General features: G+C 51.8%; 1 long non-coding RNA gene across 1 annotated transcript; it reads right to left on the bottom strand.

Moving 5' to 3' along the window:
* Positions 1 to 1,481: 1,481 nt before the first annotated feature.
* On the bottom strand, positions 1,482 to 26,121 carry LOC143375177 (uncharacterized). The gene is made up of 3 exons (XR_013086827.1): positions 25,593 to 26,121; positions 14,315 to 14,377; positions 1,482 to 2,404 (listed from the first exon to the last, which is right to left on the bottom strand). It is a non-coding gene; the product is annotated as an uncharacterized LOC143375177 (long non-coding RNA).

Genomic DNA, 26,121 nt, shown 5'->3' with positions numbered 1-26,121 from the left:
ATATGTACCGCGCGGTACGTTCCAGGCCAGGGTGCTCCAGCGGTCACCGATCTATCGGCTGGAAATTCGAGAGCGATCGCGTCGGGCTCCAATTTGCCAAGGTATTTTTACGAGCCACTGTCCCCGCCTACGAAGAGAAATAAAGTAGCCCTCCACCCGTCTCCAAGCCGGGCGCGAGATGCGAGCATCCGATTTCAGTGTCCAGGTGGCGGAGGGGTCATCCGACGTATCAAACGATCCAATTCTCCTAGTTTCCCACTTGCACTCGGCGGCGAGGATCACGAATCTGAAAGCCAGAAGAAGCGATTAGTGGGAGCGTTCTTAGAAAGCGGAGATATTCGAGAGGTGAGCCTCTTGAAATTGCGAATTCTCGGAAGGGAACTCGGTCTCTCGGAGAAAGGATAGGAAATCGTTGGTGCTCGAGGACACTCGTCGGCGTTTCCTCGAGCTGTCAGGAACGTGACGGGGCCGAGAGGGCCGAAAGTGGCGGTGCCCCGCAATCCTCGAGCACTCTACAAAATCGACTCCAGTCGAATCCAACCGAAACGAGACGGAACGTAACCACCGACCGGGTTTTACGTAGACGGTCACGGACACCATCTAGAGTTTCTCTCTTGTCCGGCTGCGTTCCCTCAAAGTTTCGTGGTTGCAGGCTCAGCCATTTGGTTTTTCTTACGTTCGGTTCGTTTGACACTTGATAGCGCTCGAGCGTGCATAGCTGCGCGCATAGCGACGCGGTTCTGGCTTCTTCGCGCGAGCCATCCTCCTCCTCTTCTTCTTCTTCTTCTTCTTTCTCTGCTCCTGCCTTCTCCCGCTTCTCTCCAGCTTCTCCGCAAGAAGCCGTTTCTTGCCGCTGCTCCTCCGGCAGATACGATCTTTCCCGTTTGATAAATCACTACCGGAAATTCCGGCAAAAAACCGCATCGCTCGTTCGCGCTCTAGATACTTAATCGGCGAGCACCCGGCAGGAATCCGCGCCTCTCCGCCGGGGGAAAGAAGGCCGAGCGGGCCCGATTTTCCCCCATTTTCTTTACCCTGCTCGCTACGAAATACCTACGTTACACGCACGTTTCTTTTGGGGGCTTCCTCTCTCTCCTTAGGGTCATTCCACGCGAAGTCGGACACTTTTCGGAGGGACATTTCGGATTTTGGTGCAACTTGGATATGTTGTAGTCTTTGGGGGTATGTAAACATATCTCGAAGGATTTTTCGAAATGTCAAAAATTGTGGATGCTACAGCTCTTTGAAATGTAGCGTTTACTATTTTTCCAAAAATTATAACTGTTGAAATAATAAACTGATAAAAATAACCTTTTGGGTGCTTACAGTGCAGATATAAGAGTACATAATGAAAATTATTTCACTTAATAAAAACGAATATTTGACCATTTATTTAGTAATTGTTCTAAACAAATGCAATTTTATAGTTGAAGGCACCTTTTTCAAAATTTGGAAAAATAGGAGGATAAAGCCCTGTTTTTCCTCTTTATGGACATGTTTTGAAGAACGTGGACGTTTTAAAATTGGCCGAATGAAAAGTAATCGAATGTAACGCTGCGTGAAATCACACCGGCTCGACTGGTCGCTCGGCCCGTGCGGTACTCGCAGCGGCCAAGCGGCTATACCTGATATTCTTATACAGGATTCTCGAAAATGGTATTTGAAAAAAACTGAAGGAGGAAAATTCTTACTGTTTTTTATATTATGTTATGTTAAAACTCTCCTACTTTTTCCAAATTTTTAAAAAGGTGCCTTCAATTACTAAATAAATGGTCAAATATTCGTTATTATAAAGTGAAATAATTTTTATTAGGTACTCTTATATCTGCACTGTAAGCACCCAAAAGGTGATTTTTATCAGTTTAATATTTCAACAGTTATAATTTTTGGAAAAATAGTAAACACTATATTTAAAAGAGCTGTAACATCCACAATTTATGACATTTCGAAAAATCCTTCGAGATACGTTTACATACCGCTAAAGACTACAACATATCCAAGTTGCAGCAAAATCCGAAACATTACTCCGAAAAGTGTCCGACTTCGCGTGGAATGACCCCTTACCGAACCATCGATTTCGTGGCGCGTGCTGCGACGGCCGACAGCCGCTGGACAGAGCTTCCTTTGTGCGGCTGATTTATTTATCCATCGACAATTACACCGGGGCGATCAGCTGAAAATCGCGAGCCGAGGCTGTCCCGCGTCGATCCTTTCCGCGATCCAAGAAGAATGCGGTCCTCCCTGTCATCCCCCTCGCTCAGCGCCGCTCGCGGCACGTTCCGACGATGTCCAAACAAAATCAGCTTTCACAATGATCTCAGAATCAAGTCTATCTGTCAAATCATTGTGAAAACCAGTTTCGTCTTAGAGGCCTGGCGTCCCAACCTGCGTCTCTGGGCATGTTCTGCAACAAAACAGTTCGGCCGGTTAGCCGTGTGCTCCGGTGCGTCCGTGTTAACGGGGGAACGCCGGAAAGAGATGGACAAAGTAGCGTCAGAGGAGGTCCGAAAGTGGATCGCGACGAATTACCGGGCCACGATTTTCTCTCGACGACGGCCAGAAATAAACGGGCAGACGCGCGCCAGACGTCGGAATTCGCGATACACGAATACGTGACCGAGTCCCCTACGCTTTTCTGATCCTCGAGAGGGGCCGCGATTTCAGGTGTCCGTCAACGGGGCGAAGGCATTTTATCGTCGAATAGCTTGGACACCGCGCGAGCGAATCTGTTGGATCACCGTGACCCAGAGGAATGCGGGGAACGATGATCGGTGATATTTAAACGATCCTCGCCGATCCTCCAGCGGCGGATCGACTTGGGAGGTTTTCATCGGCTCGCCGAAGCAATCTTGCCAACCGATTTTCGTCTCCCGATCTTATGATTCGGTGCGCTATGAAAGTGTTTCAACGTTGACAGCTTTCGTCTCGAAAACGTCGCGGTAGGCGCGAGAAGAACCGCCGACAACCGTATCCTCCAAGGGATTAAGGGGGTAGGTTACCCTCAAAGTTTTCGGAAATTGGTTTTTAGGATGTTTGAGTATTGCGCTGGCTAAATCTTTTCTACGTATTTTGAGCGCAACTGGGCCCCGAAATTCTAAAAAATGAAGGAATTACTACGTTTTCCAAAACGGTGAACATAAAATCTCGAAAACCGCTCGAACGATTTGAATGAAAATTTACAGGGAGTTGCAGGATACTATTCTCCTCCATGTATTCGCAGCACATTTTCAATATAAATTCGTAAAGAAAAGATAAAAAATATTTTTCCTACGAAAAGAGGAAAAATCAGAAACATCGACATAAAAATTGTGTTAATTTGTTTAACAAAATTTTGCTTCTCGCGCAAGATGGATACTGTCTTACAGATTATAAAAATGTCTTTACTTTATGTTTTAAGTAATTCACCTGCCCGGAATCGTGTTCAGCATCAAACGGTGCATCGCGTACACGCTGTCACATTTATATTTATAACTTTTTTTCCTACAAATATATTTAAAATTTTCTTTTTGCGCATTAAAGACAACGAAATGACGCTTAAAAAGCAAGAAAAAAATTATCTCTATATTCATTTATTACTGCAGAATGAGCGTTTGAAGAAGAGCCTGATTTTGGGCTGTCGAGGGTAACCTACCCCCTTAATCTGGGGGGATGTAAGCTGCTCTGTCAACTCTTCTTCGGTTTCCATCGGTTTTTTCAAAGCAGGAAAAACCGCTATCGGACTCTCTGTGGCTGATTCAGGAATACCATCCATTTTCCCGCGGCGATATATTTGCAGCGCGGAGGAAGGCGATAGCGCGGTTCATTAATAACGAGGCCGCGATCAGCAGGGAAATCCTGGATCCATCGAGCCCGGCCTTTTCGCCAGTCCACGGTAATAACGCGAGGATCGGTCGACGTATATTATTTTACACGTGCGCTATCGCCCGATAGCGCCTTGACGGTTACACGAAAACCTGATAAAGATAAGGCGCGACCCTGCGACCCCGTTGCGATTCCGTAGAAGCCTCCAGACAGACAGAGGTACCGAGAAATTTCTGGATCTCGCTGCAAACGAATGTCACTGTCCCCTTTCCTCCGCGAATTCAATCGCGTCGTACTAGTGGGAGCAATTGAAAAAGATATACGACGCTCGACGGTATCGTAACGGCACCAAACACCGAATGGATCCTCCGCTGATTACGCGTATCGAATCCTTCCGAGAAACAGGCCGACGGCTTTTATCTAATTAACGCGACGACCACAGCCGCGACGGACGGCGCCCCTCGTTTCGACGATTATAAAAATTAACGAGCGAGGATCCGCGGAATATCGTAACGTCCGTTTGGCGACCGAGGGCAAATGCTTATAACGTTCCTTATCGCTCGACGGCAACTTCGATTGGCCCATTGAAACTGATAAACTGCTAACGGACAAGTCGTTTGCGTAATCGAGTTAGAAGCACATACTACGTACAGCGAAGGTTGCGCAATTTTTTTAAATTCCACCTCAGAGCACATATAGCGATTGCGAGTGTAAGATTACCGACACGTACTTTATCGACCGTTGGCATCACTGGAAACTTACCAACAGTCGTACCGACCGAATCCGTCGGTCTGTGTAACAACCGGCGGTACTTCATCACGGCACGATAATGTAACGACCTTCCTTACCGATCGGGGCACAGGCTTCTTTGTTATCGACTCGTCGATCATGAAGAAACTCGACTGTACCGACTAATAGAGCAGCCTTTAATGTGTTGCGTAAGCATTAGTTAATGGCAATGCTATTAGGTGTTGCCGTCGAGTCGATAAATATCCCTTTTCCACATGTGCATTTTCGCCTACCTTACGTAACTCGTCTATCGCGATTAAATGAACACGGTTGTATGCATTTCGTATCGACCAACGCATCGACCGGAAAATTTGAGGGATTCTCGCGGAGTGGTTTGCTCGGATCTTGCAAAACGACGGACGGGGGAGAGAGAGAGAGAGAGAGAGAGAGAGAGAGCTGGAGGAAAGCGAGTGGTGGGTATCTCGCGACAGGGCGTAGTAAGAGGAAGAGGCGTAAAAGTCATTCAGACCAGCATCGAGCCATTGATAGAGGCGACGCAGCGAGGTCAGCTATTTGTACGCGTGACAGACCCCTCCAGAGAATCTCGCGTGCGGACGTGCTTGGATAGAAGAGATACACGCACTCGGGTACTCGCGTACTTGCGCACTCACGCGTTCCGTGGCGCGAGGCGCTACGTGTCCGCACCGTTTTTAGAGTCTCGATACGCCGCGCCGCTTCGCTTCGCGTCGCGTCGTGGCCGGTACGAGTGGCCGAGGAAAAAGTCAAGGGATTATCTGGGCCTCGTTAGAGCTTACTCGTGATTCACGATATTATTTTTGTCCTCCTTTGTGCGGACCGTTTCGCGCTCGGATGCGGACGGGCGGTTGCTTTTTCGTCGCTCCTGGCCCGCGCTCGCCGTTGTCGCGAGATTTTCCGCGAGCAGAATCTGCTTCCGCGGGACAAGGAAATAATATCCGGGGGGAAGGGCGGGGAGGGGAGAGGATCGCACGCCGTGTTATGGTCGACAGATATTAAGAGAACGGATCGGTTATATAACTTTGCGGAGGAACTCGCGTCGAGGTTGGCGCCGAGTGCCGACTCTGTCGCGGATCGCGCTCTTTCCCTCCTTCTCTTTGTTCCTCGATCATGACGGAGAGCTGATTACGAGCGATCAGAGGGGCTTGAGAAAGACGGATCTTTTCCATGTAAGACCGATCGCGAGGAATACCTTGACAAGGCTGCCACTCTTGGAATTCGCTTCTCTCTCGGCATACCGAACGAGTGAGTAATTGTGCGAGCGAGAGAGCGTAAGAGCGGCCGGGCAGCCAGAGAGGGAGAGAGGAGACGAGGAAAATATTACACGCAGGCCTAGAGAGACGGAGAGAGAGAGAGAGAGACAGGCAGCTAGGGGGAGGGAGAGCGAAGTTGCGCCGTGAATAACTACGCACACGAGCCGCAAGAACCGTAAGTTCGGAAAGTGTCACGGGACGAGACGATGACTCTCTTTTCTTTTCTTTTTTCTTTCCTGGTTCGTGACCCGCCGCCGCGAGAACTACGCGAAAACAGGCCAGCCGGACCCGCGACCGCTGTTCGGCCAAATTCGCCACACGTCCGCCGTCCAATTCCAACCAATAAGCCTTTCTCGAGCGCTTCGAACGTAGACGAGCCGCCGAGCCCCAGACCACAATTAGTCCGTCCAGCAGCGAGCGCCAGTTTCCCGTATACAGTTCCATTCGTCCGCCACTATTCGTTGCCAAGCGTCTTTCGTCACTGAATACGACGGGCTGGGAGCAACGGGCCTGCAGCCTTATCGCGAGCCGACGTAAAGAAAAGAGAGGCAGGTAACGAGAAGCGAGAGGCAAGAAACGAGAAACGGGAAACGAAGCGCTGAAAGAGGTTGGTGAACTTTCTACGGGCGACTAGAGCGAGCGGTGACATCGTTCGCATCGGAAGTTTAAGCACATTACGGAGCAACAGGGGCATATTGTCACGTAACGCGCGCGTGCGGGCCTACGCAAGCCGAACGCAGCCTTCTTTTCGCGTGGTCGTTGCTCCTGCCTTTGCGTATCCGTCTTCAGGAGCCGCTTTCAACTTTGCCGGTCGCCCCGAAGTTTCAGCGAGCGCTCGCTCGCTCGCTCGCGCGTGCGCAATCGCCTCCGGAACTATCAATTCTCGGCCAATCACCGGTTATTGTTTCCCAGCTGCTTCGGCGATAAACGGCGAGAGAAGAGCGATAGACGCAATAGAAATGGTGGCACGGAACACCGTGTGACACTGCTCCTTTCAGGGAGCCAGCTTCGTATCGCGTTAGGGTCTTTCGATTCCGCGACTATTCTCCCGCCCCCCCCCCACTCGCACCCTCTCCCTCGCTGGCGCGCTTTCTCTGTCCCTCGCACGCGCTCAACGCGTCATCCTTCTATTCTCGGACCGGCTAATTGCTTTAATTAAGAGGGTCGCAGCTCTGGAATAACTCGATGGGTTTATATTTGTCCGTTACCGCGGAGGCGGGAGCGTGGCTCTGCGAGCTGCTCGACATTTTTCCCCCATTTCCTTCGCGGGATCTCGTGGCTCTCTGGATCACCAGAAGAAATGCTATCCCGGCTTCTTGCGCGGACGGAGCGCTCGGGCTAGAGTGCCAGGCTAGACGATGATCAGCTCGGTGGAGAGGTCTCGGGTAGCTCCGATCCGGTTGGCAACTGGAGTCGCGCGAGGAGAGGGGGGACGAAAATGAAGCGTGGCGAAAACGAAGTGGAAGTTGAAGCACGGACTGTAGACAGCAGCGTCGCAAAGGGAGGGGGGCCGACCGGTGTGGAGGGGGCCTGCGAAAAAGTAGGACCATCGAGGCTGCAGCGAGCCTGAGAAATGTGGCGCGCTGTAATTTTTTCGAATAAAGTAAAAAGGGCAACTCGATTCGCGGCGATCGGCGAGACATCGAACGTGGCCGTGCACGCTCGCGACCGCCCGCTTCGCCTGCCTCCTCCTTCCACGGGTAAAACGATGATAAACGCCTGAAAATCCTCGCCTGTACGAAATCGCTTCGGGCGAGAAACCAACCGGCGCGGCGAAACGAGGACGAGAGCGGGGAGCAGGAGAAGAGATGCGACTCGCGCGGTAGATTTCGAAAAGTTTCGCGGAACGGGCGCAGGGACGTCTTCATCGAGTAACCGAGACCCGCTGCGGCCGAAAAGCAGCCGAACGAAGAAGACGAAGACGAAGAGGAAGAGGAAGAGGAAGACGAGGAGGGAACGACCGGTGAGGACTCCCTTGTAGAAGGAGAGGCAGCAGGAGCAGAGGAGAAGTGGGAAGGAGGTGGAGGAGGAGGAGGAAGAGGAGGACGACCACCTATACAAGGACCTACGCGGCCAGTGGGAATGGAATGCAGGTACGAGTCCAGTCTCCGACTTTACTCTTGCCTCCTCACCTCCTGACCAGCCTCCTCCACCTTCAACTTCTTTTCTTCTTCCTCTTCGGTATCTCTAGGGAGCCGACCCGCTGCTCACCGAATCACCATCGTGTTCCACCTACCGGCTTCACCACCTACTACCACCTTGCTCCGCTCGTGCCTCCTCAACTGCTTTACTGCTACTACTAATAATACTATCAGCGCCGCTATTGTCGCCGCTCTCTTCCGCTTCTTCCACTCGTCAGCCCTCATCTCTGCCATTCTCGTCGCTGTCATCCCGATCCTACGTAGAAGCGACACTCCTATCGATCGACGCGGCTCTACGTTACTTTACTGGAGGACTCCTTCTTCCACCAGCCGCTGCGGACTCTTCCGATCGTTTCGCGGAAGAATTCGAGGCTCTCGCCAGCCTAGCGTGGAGCTGGCGAAGGCGAACTTGTCCCTCTAAACAGAACTGCCGCGTGAAAGCTGCGCGACGGTAATTCCAGATCGAATTTGGCGATTAGGTCGATCACCCAGCACCGGTGGCGGTGGAAAGGGTCTGCAAGTGGAATGCGGTCGACGCGCGGCCCTGCCATGGCCCGTGGGAGACAACCCAACAACCAGCGGCCTACTACCCGTACTAGCGTCGCCGCACCGCGCCACTCGTTAATTTACGTTTTACGATCACCGACACGACCTTTCTTCCTTCCTCATCTGCACGCGAAACCTTGCTTTCCAGCAACGCGGACTTTGCAGTAGAATCGCGCGGGTTAAACAACGCTGCGGTTCAAGAGAAATCTAAATAAAAGTCTAATAAGAAGCGGTCTGCTTGAAAACGCTCCGCGAACAAGAGCCCCGAGGTATTCAAAATTCTTCCTCAGTCTGTCGTCCTTTTTCCCGGCGCGTAGCTTTACCTACGAGAACGCATTCCGACACGATCGCTCGGAGAGGGCTCGCCGTCAATCGGTCTCCTCGAGTGTCGTAGAAGTACGCCACGAGTATCATCGCGCGAACACCGCGCGGAATACCAAACGCGTACGTAGCCGAGGAATGGCGAGTATCGCTCGCAGCTGCGGTTGCTACGATCGGTCGAATCTCGTGTCGGATCAACGCGTCTCATTATTGTCCCGCGACCGGTCGCCTGCTAGGCTCGTCAGCCAGCGCTCCACGCGCAATCCAATCCGGCGAGGAATCGTACCGCGAACTCTCAACCCCTTCGGCTTCCACCTTCCATCCCCGAGAGAATGCTCCGAGCAGTCTCCATATCCGCGCGCCAGGTTCAGGCTGATTTAAGGGCGTATAGGACTATACCGAACGACTGAAGCCGACGGTTTCTTGCCGGTTGGATGGCTTAGATACCAAATCGCCATACCGGCATTTCTCACAATTTTTTATGTACGCTTTTACAAGTAATCTATATAAATAAAAATGTTAATGCTCGTTTGTTCAAAATCTTAAATCTCCGAAAGTTCTTCACCGATTGCTTTGAAATTTTTGCACAACGTTGCATTCGAATAGGCGCGTGTTTTTATATACCAAGCATTGCGAAATTAAACATATTCGAAACGTGCTCTTTCTCTTTTCTATCTTTTCCATTTAACCGGACTGAACCACAGCAACGCGTGGCCGGGTACAGCTGGTGTAAAATAAAAAGATTGTCAGAATGTTGAAAATTATTCGAGTTATTTGAAGCTAAAGATGGTCCAGCGTAGCGCGCAGCTGTAATTCTTGTACATAGTCCCAGGTGAACCAATCATCTAAAAGCAAAATGCTTTGGGGTGAGTAAGTTCTACGCTAATAGTTATCGCGTGAAATTTTGCTGGGCGAATTTAAACAAAAATTGTAAAAGTTACACACGAATCAATTTTTTCCCACATTTTTATGGGAACAAATCGTCTTTGATTAGTTATAAAATGTTTCACAAACATCCAATGCCGATGCGGAAATTCCACGCGATGGAGAAAGAAATTCTACAGCTTCAGTTAAAATTTTAAGTGAAAATATTCATTCGTTCAAGAGTTATGATGCACACCGTGCTTGAAAATGTAGTTTCGAGATAAACGGCTTGAAAGTGTAGTCCCCTACGCCAATACAGCTCTGCGAGGCCGTTACTCGACGGTGCACTCAATTACGCGCAGCGCTATAATTCCCGTAATTATTCGAATATCTTCGCGAAACATTGTTGTAAATAATAATGAAAAAATCAGTTTTTCGAGACTTCGATAGTCCTGTACCCCCTTAACAACTAGCCAAGCTTCCGCCGTTCAAGGTACTGAGACGAGAAGTCACCGTTTCAAGGCTACGAATATCGTTAACGCCATTATAATATGATAATTCATCGATAATCCCGATGAATAATGGAGGACGGTTGGCGTGGTGTGTGTTATGTCATTGTCAATCTCCAGGCGTTACAATACACAAGAAGGCCCCGCTTCATAATGGATTAGCTCGGATTCATGTACATACCGCCGCGCCGCTCCAGTGTTTCCTCGTTTGGTTTTCGTTATCGATGTTACCTTGAATCCTAAATCGCCCCGTATTGTTTTTCGCGTTGACACTTAAAGTGGAGCCGAGGAAGAGACGTACCCCGTTTGCTTTGTTCCGAGGAAGAATCCTGCACGCTCGATCCAGAATCCCGTGCGCGGTTTTGCGAGTCAATCGAGAAGGAGCCCCGCATTGGCCGCCGGGCATTTTTGCGCGCGTTTCTTTGCGTCTGCTCGAAAGGCGAGCGACGTTTCACTGAGAATCAACCTCGGCTATCGAATAAAGCGGGCAACAGCGCCGCGCCGATGGAAAAATAGTCCAGTGAAATTAGAATCCGTCTTCGGAATAAATCCCACCAAGCTAAATTTTGGTATGGGCCTTTATTTGGTCGTTTTAAACAATACGTCAAAAGTCCCCATCGATCCGACCGCCGCTAAACATTTTACAGAGGGTTGAAAAAAAAACAGTTTTTCGCGAATATCTCCTTATCCAGCAGTTTTGCGACGAAAATAGTTATTATGTAATTTATAGCCTAGGAAATTCTCTACAAAAAAGGTCCTATGAGTTTTTTTCGTCGGAGTAACCATTTTCATGCATGTCGGGTTACCAAGTTTCAACCCCCATACCTTTGACGAGGGAAGATCCCGAACCCTGAAATTCACAAAATTATGAAACTGTGTAAATATGTAGGGGAAGTCCTCCTGAGTATGACGCAATTTCGTTTGCTGCCCAAATTCATTCCAAGAGGGTGCAATTGACCCTTGAAATTCTTTTTATTTTGTATTATTACTCGCGAACTGTAAGAGATAGAAAAAAAGTGTTTAGGAAAAAGTTACTTCTTTTAATTAGAACTATCATTTGGTAAATCATAGTTCTTACAGTACGCGAGTTATAACACAAAATCGAAAGAAAAAAAAACGGATTTTCAGGGATCAATTTCACCCTCTTAGAGTGAATTTGGGCAGCAAACAAAAAAGTTTGTAATGCACACCTATATTAACCTCTGCAAATCCCCAACGTTTATAATTTTTTGAATTTGCGAGGTGAGGATCTTCGCTTGTGAGAAATAATACACATTTCACACCACCTCGAAGATAGAGTACCGACGTGCTGACGTTCTCATGACTCCTACGAAAAAAACTCATAGGATCTTTTTTGTAGAGAATTTCCTAGGCTACAAATTGTATAATAACTATTTTTGTCACAAAACTGCTAGATAACAAGATATTCGCGAAGAACTGTTGTTTTTTTTAACCCTCATACCAAAATTTAGCTTGGTGGGAATTATTCCGTAGGTTGGGCAGATTTCCGTCTAACTTCACTGGACTAAAACCGAATCTTCGCGGAGGAAGTGTCTTCTCCGTTGGGAGACGGGGCACAGAGAGCGCGAGGCCCACGACTTCGTATCGGTCGGTACTTGGGACGCGAAGATCGATCATCGGCATTCGCGATCGTTAGCACGGGTCACTGCATTCGGGTCGAAGGAAGTTGCAGAAGAATCGAAGTAACCGCAGAGGTTCTCAAACCCCCTTGCCAACTGAGATCGATAGGGGTGGCGAGGAAGATTTGCGTGAACGCGGAAAAATAATAAAGGAGCACGTGGCGATGCGTCTACACCCGAGAATAAAACGAAAAGCGAGACCTTGGCACGGATTTGTCGAACGGTAATAGCACCAGCAGCGCCCCGTTTTTACGAGGCAAACGACGCGACCGCCCGGCGCGATCGTCGAGCGCTCTCGGAGCAGGAATAAACCATGGCCGGTCTTATTGTTAATCGATAAGACACGCAACTGCATCCACCCTGAATTTGTGGAGCCTCTGCCTACGGCTGCCTATTACGATCGGCTAGGCGAGATCTCTGTTTGGTCGAGCGACTGAGCCACTTGTTGGTCGGCTCGCGATGGAACTGCTAATCGACGCAAAAAGGAGAAAGTGGTGGTGTCGGGGAAAAGTAGCGGCGATTTATCGAGCTTGCCTGGCGCAGGGAAGCGCACCTATTCGCGGTCAGCTAGACTAGAAGCGCGCAGGAGCTCCGCGCCGGAATACGCGCGTGTACGCGTGCATCCGCGTGCATAGATATACACGCGTATACACCGTAGACCGTCCATAGTCTCAGCGTGGGACCAAAGCGACTCAAAAAGTCGCACGGCGCGCAGCGGCTCTCCGACAACGTGCACAGCTTCAATGCACGCGGCTGCGCGAGAGAGGGCGAGCAGAGAGACGAGGACGAAGCAGCTTCCACGAAATCCTGAATGCACCTTTCAACAGCGCGCTCGAGCATTTGAAAGAATTTGCCTCTCCGTCTTCTATCTCCGATTCATCGAAGTTGCGGCCGCGCGCCGGTCAAGCGAAACCGGCTTCGCAAACTTTCGATTCTGTTTCTACAGCGGCTATCGAGCACTCGTTATTCTTCACCGAGGGGGGGACACCAGGGCGGGATCCTAAACGATCCAGCGTCCGTCGGGTGTCTCGCTTCGTGGATATCGGAAAGGTCGCGACGCGCGGGTCTCGCTAGACGAGTTTCGCCGGCACAATAGGCGGCTCGAGTCGTCGCGTCGTTCCACCGATGCGATCCTCTTTAACGAGAACAGCAGCTGGAGGTTCCCCTCCAGGTGAGAGAAGAAAAAAAAGCGGCGAGCAAAAGGAAGAAGGGAAAAGAGAGAGAGAGAGAGAGGAAGAAAGGAAGGAAGGAGGAAAGAAAAGACGGAAGCGAGCGTGTGAGCGAGCGACGGAGCAGGAGGAAAGTAGCGGCGCGGAGGAGAGAGTAGGACCGGAGGTTGGAGAAGCCCCATTCGGGGTTTTCAGCTCGCGCGTTCCAGCTCCTGGGTCTAATCGCGTCGAAGAAAGAAGGACCGGAGGGCCCGAAGAAGGGGGCTCTCGGGATGGGCACGTGTCTCGGGCAGGACATCTGCCTCTGAAAAGGACCCACTGTTACGTCCCCATTATATCGTTTACCTTAGCAGCGAACCACCACATCCCTTCCCTTCTGCGCTCGCGCTCTTCCTCCCCTTCCTTCGGGGAGACCGTCTAAGACGAGCAGCTGCCCTTCTCCCTTGTAAACCGGACTACGCACCTGCCCCTCGAGTTAGGAGGGTGACCGTTAACCAGCCTCGCCGCGCGATCGCCAAGGAGACCGCGGTGGCTCGCGTTCAATTGAGAAATCAGCGGCGATGCTGGACGAATATAGTTCGCTTGATTCGCGCGATTGACGGAGGAATGAAGAACAGGGGGAGGCGCAAGAAGAATTGCGCGTCCTGCCGTTTGAAAGGTGAACAGGCGAGCACGAGACGATAATAGTCCGCCACCGGAAGGAGCGGCGGATGATCGGTGCCTTGGCGTCTCGTCGGGCTGAAACACAGCGCACGCGTGACCGTTTTAAATCCAGCACGCGTGCACGAGTCTCGGAAACGGCGCGGCGAGCCGTCGGTCACCGGCGGAGGGGTCCGTTCGAGGATGGTCAGCGCTTGTAGGTGACGGAATGTAACGAGCGTCGCGGCGCTTCTATTCCTGGGCGTCGCGTCGGACGTCGACCCGCAGACGGCTCCCAGACTACACGCTAATAACCGCGCGAGAGCACCTCGGAGAACGGAGAGAACCGAGGAGCCCTCGGCTGTCTCGAACCGTAAACACGTGCCCGGATCTTTCCGCGTGCAAGCGTACAAGGCGTACAAGCTCCGCGAGAACTGGGTCGTCCAGCGGCCGGTCTGACTACGAACCACCGTTTTCACTGCACCGGTCAAATAGATGCGGAGTGATTCGAAAATATACCGGGGCGAGCTTAGACGCGGTCAGGGCAGAATTCCGAGAAGACGTACCTCCTTGCCTCTGGCAATCCTATCGCTTTATCCTCGACGCTACGTAAATCTGTAATGCGCGTGCAAAGTGTCGGGCCGCCATTGACGTGAATTATCTCACCCGATGCGATATCCTGCAGCCAGTCGGAACGTTTCGCGATAAAGCTGCGCGTCGGGATTCGATCTGCAACAGAAAGGGAACAGCGGCTGTAGCGGACGGGCGATCAAAGCGTCAGGTAAAAATTGATTCGAAGGAGGGAACAGGGGAGCCGGGCTACCGGCGCGACGCGACGGAGGGAAGCTTTAAAAGGGGCGGCACTGTCTCGTCATTGGGATTCTAACCGAGCTCGTCCGCTTTTAAATGAACGACCCCTCGGCTACGAAATCGTTTGCGTACGCGCGCGCTTATGCATACGCGTGTACATCGTAGAACGTACACGAACGTACGTCCGTACGGACGAATGCCTTCTAGGTACGAAAGGAAGCCAACTTCCTTCCTACGTCCGATGTCACGTGCACCACCGTTTATATAATCCATCCTGTGACGTCAGGTTGTTTAATCCATTCATTACAGAGCTAGCTCTCTCGGTCTCCGTTTCTCCGTTTAATACGCGAGCCTATCGCAGAGGGAAAAACGCCAGTAAAACAGCTGCGCGGCCGACGGGGAAATCCGCCTGATTTTCAGCTCTCCGTCGTACAGAGAGAGAACCGCGAATATCTCCAACTGCCTTCCGCTCGGCTCGCCGAACGCAGAGGTAGGTTATATCTTGAACGAACCAACCGCGGATCCGCGGCGTGATCAAATAAACGCACCGTCCAAATAACTCCGTTCCCCTTGGATTCTCAAAGATGTTCTGTGCACCTCGCGCAAAGAGGTGTCTCCGCTCGGGCGGCGCTGCACCGGCGAACGTTTCGGCTCTGGGAAGTCAGCAGCGCGATCCTGCCGGATCGGATCGCGCAAATTCTCTTCACTGGTGTGCTTGGGAAGAGGAAGAGGAGGGAGGACACGTGTGCATCGACGTGTGTGGTAGCGACGAGTGGGCGGACACGCAACGTGGCGATACCAGATCTCGGTCCGCTCGAAAACTTCGTTATCCCTGTAGCGAAATTATAGGTCGCTGACTGGGATCGGAACGTCGGCAGGCAGCGTCGATTGGCGGGGGGGCATTTAGAATGCGACCGGACTCCTTAGCGAGGTTTTTAAAGCGAAACGAGGGGAATTAGAATTGACGCGGGTCGCTCTCTCGAGTTTCGCAACGTCCGGCGTCCGGGAGCACCGGAACACGTGAACGAGCGGTTTCTCGATAGGAAACACGAGGCCAGTGCATGGGTTTAAAGAGACTCGGTCGAGGCGAAAGGACGCGGCCGCCGCACGCACTATGCCGAGCCGGGCGACGTTCGGCGATAGGGGAAACGAAACGACCGTGGAGCAACGATTGATTCCCGTGCCGCGGTGGTATCGCTGTACATTCCCAGCGGACTAAATTTTTTCCGGCCCGACTGTGTTCTGACGTAAACGCGCTCTCTGCCAGTCGATAAGAATTCTGACGCCTCCATTCAACCGGCAACGGGGGACGGAGGGTAGAGGGGAAGGGAGGGGAGAGGGGGAGGAGGGAAAGAGGAAGCACGGAGCGATTACGAAATCGAACCACGGACGAATCGACCGCGGGATCAGCCTGCGGCACGAGATAAACCAAATTCCCGTCCTCTCACCCCTCGGAACGGAGCGACAGTGTTTGCTCGACCGTTCCGATATAAGAGTAATCCGAAAATACGCAACGAGAAGAGGAGAATTCTCATCGGGTTCGCTCGCGTTGGCAGAAACTGAAAAGACCTGTTGCGTGTGCTTGCCTTCGGTCCCCTCCCTCCCTCAACCCCCTTTCGCGCAGATGCGTGGACACGCGAGCCGTCGACTAACGACAGTTTCCTGCGAATGAACATATATGTTCATTCGCTGTACGCGCGCGTTACCAGGTATTTACGCAACAAGCCATTCGCGTTCGGCGCAGGTGGCGCTATGACGCAAACCTTTTATCAGCTATTTGCGTTTTCCGCCCGATATCCCAGCGAGCAACGTTTAACGGCGAAAATCACACGCCTACGCGTCTCTTTCCTTGCTTTTCTTTTTCTTTTTTTTTTTTTTTTTCGAGACGGCAACGCGAATGAGCCAACGACAATTGGCCTCGGAAAATTGGCTAAGAACTACTCGCGAGTAAAAGGAACGTGGCTGGTGTCTGCGCGATGCTGTCTGGCACGCAGCGGGGGAGGGGAAGTGACGTCAGGAGCAGAAACGAAACACGCATGTGCGAGCGCGTCGGATTCATCGGGGGAGTGCGTGACCCAGTTAAAATACGTCCAAAAAAGCAGCCGGCTGATCATCCAGTCGGCCGGTTTTTTATTTTTAAATTCTACCAACGAGACAATTCGGCTAGGGTGAGCAGGCCAGTAGATGGACGGGGCCAGTAGATGGACGAATCGTTGGTTAATCGTTAATATTGAAAGAGCTAGAGTTTTAATCTATATTGCTGTTTTTTTTTATTTTGTAGAAAAAACGTTTGTTGTATTATAAAACAATATGTTTATTGAAATTTTTCTTTTGTAGGTTTGCGAAAAAGTGTTTATATGTACGATCTTACGCCAGTATGCGCTAGTCGCTCGATTCTTAGTAGCCATTGCTCAGCGTATTCGTGCCTTCAAGTTAATAAAAAACGTGTTTGGACGTATTGTAAAGAGGTATGTAATAGATGATTGTATTGAAATATTAAGAATTTATAAGTAAACGCGTAAACAAAGAAAAATAAAACGATAGAACTTATAAAAATGACTGTCCATGCACTGGTGTGGATTTTCTAACTTATACCAGTAGATGGACAGAATAGAAGTGAACCTTTTGAAGCCGTTTTTTTAATAAACTAATAGTTTACACATGTACTTGTATGTAGGTACCTTATTTCTCTTTTAATTTAGATGGCAAGGAGCAAAAAATATATACCTTATATCAATGTGCACATAATGATGTTTTTAATTTTGATGAAATAAACTATATTCCAACAAAAAATGCCTTAATCTAGGTCACTACTATAGCTAGTAAACCTTTTATACGTCTAGCCAAACACCCGTCCATCTATTGGTTCTAAACTGTCCATCTACTAGCCCTGTAGTCCATCTACTGGTGACACGGGCTATGAGTAGAATTTTCACCATTTTATGCTTAAATACATTAATTTTTTTACTTACAGTAATTTTTTTCTTCAAATTTATACATTTTTACGTGCAAAGCCTTTGATTTTTTTTCTAATACAACAGATATTTCTAAGAAACACCTTGATGTAAACATCAGAATCCGCTAAACCGTCCATCTACTGGCCTGCTTACCCTAGCTCTGGCTCGGAGGGAGCTCCGCTTCCGCGGCTGATAGGGCACGGGTAATTACAGGATATTGTGAGATCAATAATTTATATCGCGCTGAACGGGGATTTTCACACGTTCAACTACCAACTCCATCCTTCGTCGGCGATAAACGAGAGGATTAGGCGACTAGTTGACGTTTCAACGAGCACTCGCAGAGCATTTTACCCACGAATGTTACGCTATCGAGAAAACTGGAGTTCGTTAACCCTTATTAAATCGTGCGCGCGGTTCTTGCTCGATGCCCGACCGAAAGGAGAGATACCGCGTGTCGCGTTCCTCCGACGGCCGTGGAAATTTTCCATTTTCGTTTCCTCTTCTATCGCCGAAGAAGAACGAAAGAGAAACTGTACCGGGGGCGACAAATATCAATAACGTCGTAAATCGCGCACGGGCACGTCCGCCCTCGAACCATGGTGGCCCCGGTTGCGGCAAGCGTGTGGGAAAAAGTATTTACTAGGGGAAGAAGCAAGAGTCTGCGATTCATTCATGGCGAGTCTCTGAATGGCGAGAGAAAGAGGGAACGATCTATGCACAGGACGTGGTACGCAGAGGCACGCACACGACCGAGAGGCACCCGCGCGCGCTACAACGGCATAAATAAATACCGTCCTTCCTATGCAATTGCCGGCGAGTCGCGGACCGGCCTTTTCAATCAATGTACACCGGGGCGATCGATGCAGCGCCGCTCTTGTACGAAATATTTGAAATGCTCGCAAAACTTCATCGCGGAGGACCCTCGGCTATCAATATTGCTATCCAGCTCGCTGAGAGATACCTCTTGCAATGCACGCTACGTGGAAAAGGGAACAACGGATGCGTAGACGCGCGGAACGTCGCGTCGCGTCGGTGCGCCGAACCTACGATTGGGAAGAGCTTGTACGCACGCTTCTTATATAACGACCCATATGCAAAGTACCCACACATTCGATACTACCGCTTAGATAAAGGATGTCTGTAAAAAACCCACGATGATGGCGCATTGTGTAGTGACCCGGCAATAAAAAAACGCCGCTAAGGCGCTCGTAAAACACAGCAAAAACTCGGCAAATAAAGCGCAAACAGGAGAAGACGAAGACTGAGCGCTACCGCCGCGCCGTCCCTCGTCTGTCCATTCGTCTTCATCTACTGCGCGCTCTAGCCTTCCCCGACGCTCTGGCGTTCGCTGGCGTTTCATTGAACTTTCCTACCGCTGTTCCGGAGACCCCGCACCGATTCGCGGAATTTCGGCGACGGTGTCGTTCGGCTAGGTGGCGAGGGAAGGTGTGACGGGTGGGTTTGCCGGTTCAACGACCGGCAGATGAGAACCCCTGCGCCTCGAAGGAGTTCCCACGCTGCCTCTCGTCACACGCTATAGCTACATCGCGTCTAGATACGTCCCCGACGGTCGGTGCCGGGTCCAAGCAATAGGACTTCGTTGATTGGCCGATCCAAGAGCCGATTACGAGAGAACAAACACGATACTCGCGTACGAGGCTATCGAGGGGACGCGCGCGACCATGCCCAGCCACCGGCCAGCTAATATCAAAACGATACCCCCCCGATTCCTCCGTTCGTTCGCCAACTGTACCTAGGAAGGACTCCGCGCTACGAGGATCGAGTTGTTCAACCCTCCGCTATCTAAACAACACCGATACCGCACCGTTGCGACCGCTCAAACTCCGCTCCCCGAGGTAACACAGCCGTAAACACTCCACCAGATATAACACGCGACGCGAACTTTCTTCGCGTACTTGGAAACCGCTCCGTGATCATGGCTAACGAGTATCCGGGAAAATGGATGAAAAACGTGAGGTGGGAATAGCGAATAGGTTGGGCGGAAGATTCTCTACAGATTTGTAGGGATGGAAGGAGACGGAGGAAGAGCTGGAGGGTAGGAAGAGAAGAGCAAAGGAGAGATATTGCCGCGTGCGAGCGCGTGGCCGCGTCTCAGACAGCCGAAGTTGAACGAACCCACGCGCGGGCCAAACATTGCTAATTTTTAAAGGCCTACCGCCGATCCAAACTTTCTCCTCGTCTCTAGCTTTACCCATCGCGAGCATCCCGACTCGACAGGCCGCGGAGTTAAACTTCGCTTACGCAGCGTGGGCATCGACGGAGGGTGGACCCGACGAAGATAGTGGGAGCCTGACGGTGCCTTGTGTAATCACCGAGTATGGGTCCAACGAACGATACGGATGCTTCCAACAGCGATTCATTGCCTTTTGGGGGATCACCGTACTTCCACGTTCTATCGCGTCGCCGGAAAGGAGATCGACGTCGATCCGAGCTCCACGCGGTAAATGTGCGCCGATCGTCGTCATCTGTCCACAAGGAACGAGTTCACAGCCGGCGTAATTCCGGCACGTGTAAAACTTTCAAGGACGAGGCGTGTCTCGGGGAGCGGGTTACGCAAGCGGAAAACGGAAGTGCTGTGGGAGACGTCGCGCGCTTCTCTAATTAGCTGGCCGAGAGAACGAGAGAGAGAGAGGGCGGGAGAGAGAGAGAGAGCGAAAGGGAGAGAGGAAAAAGAAGGAACGAGATTGGAGTCGGAGGGCGCAGTTCTCGCAGGGTCACGTAATCACGAGGCACGTGCGTAGGAGCCCGCAAGCAAGAATTCGCGCACGCGTTAACCGCATGACGTCAACGCGCGTCTCAGAACAGCTGACCGCATTCCGCGATAATTGTTTTGCATAACCGTGCGGTGGCAAGGCGTCGCGCCGCGTCGGCTGCGGACGAGGATGCGGGCGGTTTTTCGCGAGCTCGGGGGCGGTTTGCCCGAGAGTCGGGGGCTGATGTGGGCACGGAAAAGCAGGAGGGGTCAGGTGCGAGGAGCCGGCCGGTGCGGCGCGGCGCGACCGACGAGGCGACGGCCAGGAAGATCGAAAGAGTTGAGAGCTGAGAAAAGAAGACGGAGGGGAGAAAATTCGAAAGGAACCCGAGCAGTTTGGTGGGGATCCTCTAGATCGGCGACGGCCCTGTCCGGTCGTCAATAGTTTCGCGGCCAGCGCGTTGGCTTTTAAAGTTTAAAGAGCCAACCGCTACAGCGGTGCCGGGAGTAGCAGCGCGTCTAGGCGCGCCAGCGATTCTCAAACCCCGGTGTCGTCTTTCGGGGAGAGTTTGATCCCCGAGAATCGCAGACCTTCCTTCGTGTCGTTATGCTCTCGTCGACCGACGCGAGCGCGGAGGTTCCTCCTCTCGGGAGATGGAAGCGCGACGAGGTACACTGCGTTTCCCACAAAGAGGCAATCGAAGGAGCAGACGCGGGAAGAAACGAGAGAGCTGCCGAGTCCTCGATGACATATATCTCGCTGAAGAAGGAGGTTCAGGAATGCCACTGGGCGAGGAGTACGCAGGGACATTTGCACCGTACATGGTCCTGTTTAGCAGCGGCGAGCCACGAGCCCCGTGCGAATAATGCTGGGTTCGGCCACGCAGGTCGCCAACTAAGCAGTGCCTTCGATAAATCACAATCATCCGTAATTTCCTTCTCACAGCCGGCTTTCTTTTCGATCCTGACAGAATCGAAACTGGCTGAGAACCGCCTGCGGTGTCCTATTTCAGGGCTTCGTGCACTCCTCAATGGGAGTAGCAGAAACTGAATGAGAGGTGAGATACGCACTCCACGCGATCCTAAGCGAGCCGAGGCTCCTTATTTTCTCACGTTTCTTCCAACGTCCTTGGTCCCGACGCTCCAAGTATGCTCGCTTTAACGCCCGGGTGACTTGGCCCAGTTGCCTATTTCTCTTCCACTGGCTGTAGGAACCTGCGTGGCCAGCGAAAAGCCCGAGGTCGGTCAACCCAGCCAAGGCGTTGAAGTAAACATTCGAATCGAAAAGACCTGGGGAAATAAAGAGGCCCGGGTCCCTTAGGGTCGCATTGACTGCGTATCTCACCTTTCATTCGGCGGCCGTTGGTCCCATTGACGGATGCACGGAAGCCTAAAGTCAGGCGCGACTTACTCTCTCGATTTAACTGCCCAAAGTGGAGCGGCTTGATCTTAGTCGGAGTTAATAAGCGAATATGCGCGTCGCACACATTCGTCAGGTGATGTTGGCGGAGAGGCAGCGCCAGCGACGTACGCGCAAAGACGAAATCTCGCGCGATCGTGGGCGTGGATGCGCGCACATACGGCCGATACCGGCGACGGATCCGACCGCACCGAGGAAAGCGGTTGACAGAGATGAGATCCTTTCGTCTGACGGTGGGTTCGTGAAAGTCCACTCGCGCTCGAGCAATTTCTCGCATAATTTCTCTGGTCGAGAACGCGAGGAATTTGGAAAAGCGCGCCGACGCCAACGGGGCGCCGCTATCATAAATAGAATCGTAAAGCAAGCACGCGCGATTCTCCAGCGAATCGGTGCGGCACGGCGCGTGTAATTCGAGTTCTCGACTCCGTGGATTGGCAACGCGAATCAACTGCTAAGATAGAATAAAGTGTGCGTAGCCTGGCCGTGCAGATAAGAAGAAGACGACGGTTACGCGAGAGCGGAAAGAGGAGGGACTGAACGAAGAGGGCCAGGATGCGTTCTAGTTCATTAATACCGGAGTCAACGCTTTATATTCGATACGAGCGCGTCGCCCGTTCGCCGGATAAAACGCTCCTCGCCGGCCGGCTTCGGTGGTCGGTGTCGTTTGCTCCGGCAAAGTCATCTACTCCGCTACAAGCGATAGGAGGTGTGTTCTTCTCACCTAGAGTTTAGAGTGCATTCGCACAAGAGAAGCGTACATCGGCACGATAGAACACGCAGACGCGGAACAAAGCTGGTTCGCCGTGTATGCGCAGCTAGTCCATGCACCGCACACGTACTCTCAGAATAGAGTATGTACTATGTACAGTAAGCGCAGCAGACCGTCTCGTCTCGTCGTGGCTCAGACCTTAATGACGTCATTATCTCTAATTAGAATTCCCATAGTGGCAGCGCGTCCGTCTCTACCAGCACCCCGTTACACCTACCAACTACAGTCCCCCGCCGCCGCTCCGTTTTACGCCCCGAGAGGAAAGAAGTAAAACCGACGAGACTCCGCTGGAAATCCCGTGTCCAACTGCAGCCGCAGGATGGGACGGTGTTATCTCACAGGCTAGAAGTTAATATTCACCGCACGGTTTAAGAGAACAAGATGAATCGCTCGGATGATTCATGAAATGGACTGTCGATGCAGTTCTGCGGTGTGAAATCGCCCCCCGGCTGGGCGTGACAATAACACGTCTGCGAGGAGAGGATCGCAGAGGCGACGATTCCGAATTAGTTGCCTCCGCGAGGGAAGGGAGAGCTGCATAGCGCTTCTGTCCGGGAAAGGAATTTAAGGAAAGAGTCCGTCGAGTAATACCTGCACCCTCCATTTCGAGCGCATATTTCCGCGTGCGTTGAATAACAGTCGTATAACAGGCTGTTGCAGTGACACAACTCCGCTCGGTTAACTTTGTCTCTCTTCGGCTGACAATGCGGTGGGATAGACGGCGAGCGGCGCGAATGAAAGAGAGAAAGAAAAAATAAACGGAGAGATAAAAACGGAAGGACAGAGAAGGGAAGAGAAACGCGCATGGCCAAAGTCATGCGCGACCGCCTTGCACACGTGTGTAATGTGTATGCATGATTCCACCGCCGCCGTCCACCACCATTACCATCCAGTGATCGTCGCTCCCACCCCCGCTCGCAGCATTGCCCCTTTTCTCCCTTCCTCCTCGCCAGCCTGCATCGCTCCTTCTTTCTTCGTCTAAACTCGTGACGTCAGGCCAGATACCTGTTGCATGCAACGGCGACGTGTTATGTACCTAGCGATGCGTTGATACAGCTATTGGATAGAATCAATGAAGGAACGAGGCAGGCCTGCAGGAGAGAGAGAGAGGCAGAGGCACGGTCTGCAAAAAAGGGGCCGGCGCGGGAGAGAGACAGAGATGACGTTTGAGTCACGTGTGTGAATTAAAGGGAGCAATTTAGACCGGTCACTGCGGAGTAACAACCGGCAGGGGCATCGGTTTCTGTGAATGATTTTTCGAGCGTCTCCTGCCGGGGAAAAAAGAGAGGCCAGTGGAGCGTGCAGGCGCGGCCTACGATACAGAGATCGGTATCAACGAAAATAGACAAAGCTCGGGGCTGGTTCGCTTGGAGTTCCGCCAATGATGCGATGTGGCGCCATGTAAAAATTTCTACGGCGTGGCAGACCTTCGGTCACTGTGACGGTGGATGGTCATTGAGCCTTGCCTGATATGTACTTCCGCGACAGGGCGCATGCCTATGATGGCTGAACGCGTGTCTGATCATAAACGGACGTTTCTACTGCGCGCGTGGTGATCCTACCCAAAATACTATATGCGCGTACACGGAGAGGAGCTTTTCCCCGACGAGGGCGCTTCCGCTATTGCATCTTTCGCTCCGACGAACGGAAAAAACCCCATTACCGTTTACGAACAAATCTCCTAAAGGTACTGCGCTTCTGTCTACGCATGTGGTCCACTCGCGCGGTATCGCAATTTGGAAAAGAAATTATCGCCTCTAGAATTGATAAAGCGCAAATAGGCAAACGAGGAATGATAAACGGAGCAGTGCTCTCGATAATTGTCTCCTCGGTGGGAGCACGATCGGGAGAGGTTTATCGCGTTTCATGTGTCGCGTTCGCTCGCTCGACGACAGTTGTTTCGTAAATTGCACAGCGAAATCATTCGCTCGAGGACACGGAGATTTTAGAAAATCACGCGGTACAGTGGTGGAGTGATTTTCCCTCGGTTGACAGGTTCCGCAGCTGAAGGGGAGAACTTCCGTGTTTAGAGGCTGGTGGAGCCGCGATTGAGAACCTCGGTCCTAGAACGTCGGTCGGCGGCACATAAATAGAACGGTTGCACCTTGATGCGTACTTCTGCGCCTTTATGTAACCTGGCCAAATTTATGGTCGTTATCTATTTAATAATATGAGAATTTCTTTCCCACTGGCGGAGATCAAAGGACCGCGCAGGAGTGCGGCTGCGCACGTGCGTACACGCGACGTTCGAGTGCGGTCGGATCCTGGAATTGATCGGTGGAGTTGGATCGAAAACTGCGACTAGATCTGCGGGATGATCGCTGGTCCGAGGGGCAGTTGAGCCGCGGAAGCTCGCCTTATCCCTTTTACTCCCGCCACCGGTTCGTTCAGCGACGCACGAAATAGGGATGAACAGCACACTTCCGATGGACTCGCTCGAAAGCGGACGCGTTACAGTAGGTACGGTAGAACCGTCTCTCGCCTTTTCCTCGTGAGTCAGTACGCGAATATCCCGATGCTGGCGAGTTTAACGCTTTAATCATCGATGATGCACACATGCGTCACTCAAGCTTCATTTGAATGTTAATCGATGACGGGATAGGCGTTAAAGCGAATACCGATCGATCGATAAACGATCGTTAGCGCCCAGCAAAGCTGCGCGCACCTCTCCGTTCGCGAGAAAAGGGAAACGGCTCCGAGTTTTCGGCTAGATTCGGTGGCGCGTTCGGAAGGGAAACGGAGCTCGAGCAACCAGGTAGAGATTTCGTAAAGAAAAAAGATCTCTCGTTGAGGGGATAGTGGGACTGGAACAAAGTCCAAGTGACGACGTACATTCCAACGGTATGGAAGCGACGTCGCGAACACTGTTCTATTTCGCAACCTACTGTTTACGCAGTAACGACTTTACGAAACGAGTCGTGACGGTGGCATACTGTGCGAGATTTACATTTATCGTGCGACGAATAATTGCTTACTCACCGACGATTCGTTCGAATTTTCTCCTGTCAATTTCCCAAAGATGCTCGCGGCAACGAAACCTCCGGCTACCGACACCGGGACCATCGGCACGCGGTGGTTTCTCGAAAACCGTCGGAACGCGAGTCTGACTCTTTCGTGGCTGCGTCAGGAGCGGAAGTGTCGTACCGGCACTCGCGTAATTGCCGAGGGGAAAATCGAGCAATCTTTCGAGCGAATTACGGCGAACACTCGACTCGACGGAGAGGCATAATCGATGGAAGAGGCAGAGTAATTGATTAGAGAGAAGCACTTACGAGTTTAAAGCACATGGGTAGGAAAATTAACATACCACTCGAGTATGCCCGGATGAGTCCCCACTGTATCTGTTCCGGCGGGCGCGAGGGTACACTAAGAGACACTGTTGGAGTCGCGGAAGCGCGCGGGCTGGTCGAAATTCGAGTGACGTAAAGGCGCGAGCTGTCAAACTTACACGGTAGACGACCAACTGGCAGACGGACGAGGACTGAGTAGGGCAGCCGATCGCTTGTGGATTCCCTGTTCTATCTCTTTCTCCTTCTCTCTCCCCGCCATTCTCGCCGCGCGTCCCCCACCCCCGTCGCGCGATCCGATCCTACCGCTCTTTCTCACTCGCTCCTTTTTCTTTCTTTCTCTCCCCTCGAAACACGTCGCCTCTAACCCTCCTGCCCCCCCCACCCCCCCGCGCCCCTAGCGGGAGTTCACCCTTCCCCTCGCGGCGGCTTCTCTTTTCATCCATCCGCCACCTTCGCGACATCGTGAAGCGTGCGCGAGGCCGAAGGGAGGGGGAAGCCACGAGGTCGGAAA

Source organism: Andrena cerasifolii, chromosome 12 (genome assembly GCF_050908995.1).
Source record: "Andrena cerasifolii isolate SP2316 chromosome 12, iyAndCera1_principal, whole genome shotgun sequence".
Taxonomy (NCBI): Eukaryota; Metazoa; Arthropoda; class Insecta; order Hymenoptera; family Andrenidae; genus Andrena; species Andrena cerasifolii.
This window is presented reverse-complemented; position numbering and strand designations above follow the sequence as displayed.